The sequence below is a fragment of the Elephantulus edwardii genome, unplaced genomic scaffold, assembly GCF_000299155.1.
Source record: "Elephantulus edwardii isolate Elephantulus edwardi_28Jun2011 unplaced genomic scaffold, EleEdw1.0 scaffold00042, whole genome shotgun sequence".
In the NCBI taxonomy this organism is placed as follows: Eukaryota; Metazoa; Chordata; class Mammalia; order Macroscelidea; family Macroscelididae; genus Elephantulus; species Elephantulus edwardii.
The window spans coordinates 11,122,291-11,126,797 of record NW_006399792.1 but is presented as its reverse complement, the minus strand read 5'-3'; positions in this window follow the sequence as shown (position 1 = coordinate 11,126,797).

Sequence of the window (4,507 nt, the reverse complement as noted above, 5' to 3'; positions counted from 1 at the left end):
CTGCTCCTTGGAGGCAAGTATTCCATTTGACATACAATGGGCATGTTTCAAGAAGGGACCAGTCCTTGGAGAGGGACATTATGCTTGGGAGGGTGGAGGGACAATGCAGGAGAGGAAGACCTTAAATGAGATGGATTGACTCAGTAACTGGAGTAAGGGTGGTAGGAGGTAGGTGTGTCAGAGTGTCAGATGGTGAGGCTGGCTCAGGATAGATCATGGTTTAGGGCTGTTGTACATAGGGTCGCTATGAGTCATAGGTGACTTAATGGTGCATAACAACAACGTGCATCTTTGTTGTTGTTGTTGTTATGTGCCGTCGAGTCGCTTGTGACTCATAGCAACCCTATGTACAACAGCCCTAAACTCTGTTCTGTCCTTTGCCAATCGCACTGTCTCTGACACTCCCATCTTGATTATCCCAGTCACTGAATCAATCCACTTCATAGAGGGCCTTCCCCTCCTGCGCCGTCCCTCCACCCTCCCAAGCATGATGTGCTTCTCCAAGGACCGGTCTCTAGTACAAAAAAATTATCTTCTCCTTAATTTACTTATTTTTCAGTTTCCTATTCACCTACTTAAACTTACTAGCCACGACCTGACAATCTTTCCCCATAAGGGTTACTGCCGGTGAGATCCAATGGAGCAATACTCTTGTTGTTCTTGTTGTGTTCCGTTGAGTCAGAACTCACCCATAGCTGACCCTCTGACTCTTCCACTTGTCTCACCTACCCAGTGGACCTCTTCGCCCCTCACCTGCACTCAGAAATTTTTCTGCATTGGAATTGCTCTTCTGAGTTCTTGCTCTCAGCTGCTGTGCTTCTGAAATGACAGCTGCTGGTTGCCCTAGGCCCCTGAGTGTGAAGGACTGCAAGGGCTGACCTCACTGCAGCTGCAGAAAGAAAAGGTGAAGGGTCCCCTGGAGCTGACTTCTGGGTAAAGGGCAGAGGCTCAGGCTTAGCTGCGAGCACCGATTCCTTCCAGTGGCTGTGGAATACGATTTGGGGGAATAATGAGAGTGTCCTGTTGCGTTCACCACAGGCAGGCTGCATCAGTGCAAAATTTCATGAGGCAGATGAACACAGGCAGATGCACACTTCCTTCACCTATGAAATATTAAACATGACAGGTGTGTTACCCATCAGCAGAGGCAGCATACAAAACGCATGTGTAACTCATGCGGGCTTCTCCACTCCGCTCCTTCCGTGCGGCTGGCTCCTGGGAGGTGATAATCTCCCTACAAAGCTGCTCAGGTATTCAGTTGCAAAAGTTACAGCCAAAGGTAGCCTTGAGAAGATAATTTAAAGGCTTTTGGCTTTAAATTAAGAATCCATTAAGATAATAAAATGTTTTCTTCACGTTTATTGTTATTCTGCCTGAGGGATCTGTAGGGGAACACAGGATAAAAACTATGGAGAGAAAGATTCCCGTCACTATGGCAACAGATTCATTTATTTTTATGGGCTGATTTCTAATTCCTCTCTCTGGGCAAAGCTCCCACTTACTTCTGATGTTAGGAGATTATGTTCGTTCAGAGGGTGTTTTGCTGTTTGGGGTAGGAGCATTTCCAGTTTATTTGAGGAGAAAGGTGGCAGGAAAAGAATGCGTAGTGAAGAGTTAAGATGTATAAGAATACCTTTCTAAAGGTGTGATTCCAACCAAAATAGCAAACTGATTATAGAGTGAGGGATGCTACAGTTAGAACATAGGAAAATGTAGCTCTTTTATAGTTGTTAGCTTGACAGGCTTTAAAAATGCAAAACATCCAGAAAACAGGTTCAAGAAGCATGAAATTCTATTTTCTGCCTATAGAAAGCCTAGAACCTACTAACATACAATTATGTACATAGCAGCATGAAGGGTGGTGGTGTTTTTAGAAATCCTGATTTATTTAACGATAATTATTTTACCTCTTCAACTCTCAAAATGTTTATTTTCTTTTCTGGGATGTCAATTCTATGTCTTATGAGGCTTTTTTTCCTTCTTTTTTTGTGCATAAGTTACAGTATTTCACTTCTCTGGTTAGTAAAAGGAGGCTAAGAATGCATAGCAACTTTCTGGAACAAAGGGGGATTGTGATTGATATCTGCTATTATGATTAACTCTCAGCTTGAAAAGTGTTAGAGATATAAATAGCACATTGGTGACTTAACCCCATCTGCTTTCTGAGATGGAGTGCTATTGTTGCTTTGCATGTGAAATGACTTCACACCTGATCATTCAATGTGCCGTGCAATCCCCACCAACTGTGAGGATGGCCAGTCAGTCACATGTCTTTGGGTCAGAGAATGTTCAAGGCTTTGGAATGCAGAAAGCAGGAATGAATGCAAAACTGGTAGAGAGATTGTTGATGTAAGCCATCCATCAAGTCTGAGTGAGCATCTGTCACCCCTCTTTCAGGCGACTCAGACATTAACCATCAGGCCTGGCGAGTCACTGGAGCAAAACCAGGGAAGTGATGACTGAGCAAGTTGGAGTTCAGTGAAGTTCAATGCAGTGAACATGTATGTATGTTTGTGTGTGTGTCTAGAAGAAGGTCATGGATGTGTTAAATATTCCCTAGAGTGAACGCTCTACCTAATTTCTATAATAGAAACACAGCTATAGTAAGAATTGTCTGTAAGGACATAATACTGCGTAAGACCATTATTGTAAAAACAGAAAGATAACTGAGAAATGTAGTTATTATGTGCCATTGGATTGCCTGTAACTCATAGCAATCCTTATGTACAACAGCCCTAAACCCTGCTCTATCCTATGTCAGTCTCACTGTCTCAGACACACCCACCCCCATTACTCAAGTCACTGAATCAATCCACCTCATAGACAGTCTTCCACTCCTGTGCTGTCCCTCCAACCTCCCAAGTATGATGTCCCTCTCCAAGGACTGGTCCCTTCTTGTAACATGTTCAAATTATGTCAGATGAACTGAGCAATATGTGCTTAAATATTCAAAAGAAGAAGGGGAAAAGAGGAAGGGGGCAGGAAAAGGAAAGGGTAGGAATCAGGACAGCAGTGGTTAGTGGGCAGATGAGAGGTGAAGGAGCAGAAAAGATTAAATGGAGACTTGAAAAGATGCAGTAATACTAGGCATAGATCCATAGTAATTAATTATATAAAATACAATATATGTGATTGTACAAAACACAGTGTAAATGAAAGATTGCATAAAACAATGTCCATGGATGAAACATGATGTGTATGAATTATTGTACACAAACTAATGAAATTATTAGAAAGGGAAAAACACACAAAAAGAATTGTCTTAAAAATATTATGCTTCATATTGTTAAACATTTGACATCCAGAGAAATCGGGACGTCTGATCAATCTTGTCATCAATATATTTTAGAATATTTTATTTGCCAATAAAGGGAGCTATTTATCCCCATTTACCTGCCTTCCTATCTTTGGGACTCAAACAGATTCTGAGAACAGGATGCAGAGTTAGGTATACATATGCATAGCTGAAGACTAAACAATTAAACCTTGAGTGAGAGAAAGGTGATAGACTATATATCCTATAGCCATACTTTCCAAAGTGGGATGCAGGGAGGTAGAATATGATATGATGATTTTGGTGTAAATATGATATACTTGTGAGTCAAAAACAAAGCTTAAAAAGTATCTATATAACCAAAATATGGAACAAGGACATATAATAAAATCTTTATTTCAAGACTATGCACACACATTGAAAGGAGTGTTCATGACAAGCATAATAATTATTCTTTTCTTCCACTACTTATAATCTAGTGTTGTTGTTTTTAGGTGCCATTGAGTCAATTATTTCTCACAGTGACTATAAGAACAATAGATCTGAATCCTGTCCTGTTCTGTGCCATCCCCCTTATCTCTGATATACTTGCCCCCATTACTGCAATCACTGTGCCAATTCATCTCATTGAGGGTCTTCATCTCTTTCGCTCTCTCCACCTTGTAATCTAGTAGAAGATACTAAACACCACACCCATTGCAGTAGAGTTAATTCTGACTCATAAAGATGCTAGAGGACAAAGCAGTAATATCTCATATGTTTATAAAGGTTATAAATCTTTACAAAAATACCTAGCCATATTGCCATCCGGAAGAGCAACTGATGGGTTTGAAGCACAAAACTCTCTGGACTCAAGTACTCGAACCACTGAGCCATCAGAAGTGAAGGGTATATAAATAAAAATAATGAATCTTTGGGAAGAGGAAAAGGAAAGGAGGAGTCAGATCATGCTAAGATTCTTACTTGAGTAACTAGCAAGAAATATGGGAAGATGAATGATTAAATATCTTTTTTTACAAATATTACAAAAACAACATGTACTTGTTGTACCTCTCTGTCACCACTCCACCCAGGGTAAAACTATCAACAATCTGCTGAGTAGCTTTGCACTTCTTCCTCTGTGTCCTAAAAGCAATCTATACATATTGTAAAGACATAATTTCATAGTAAGAAAGTAAACCTCTGCGTCCTAAAAGCAATCTATACATATTGTAAAGACATAATTTCATAGTA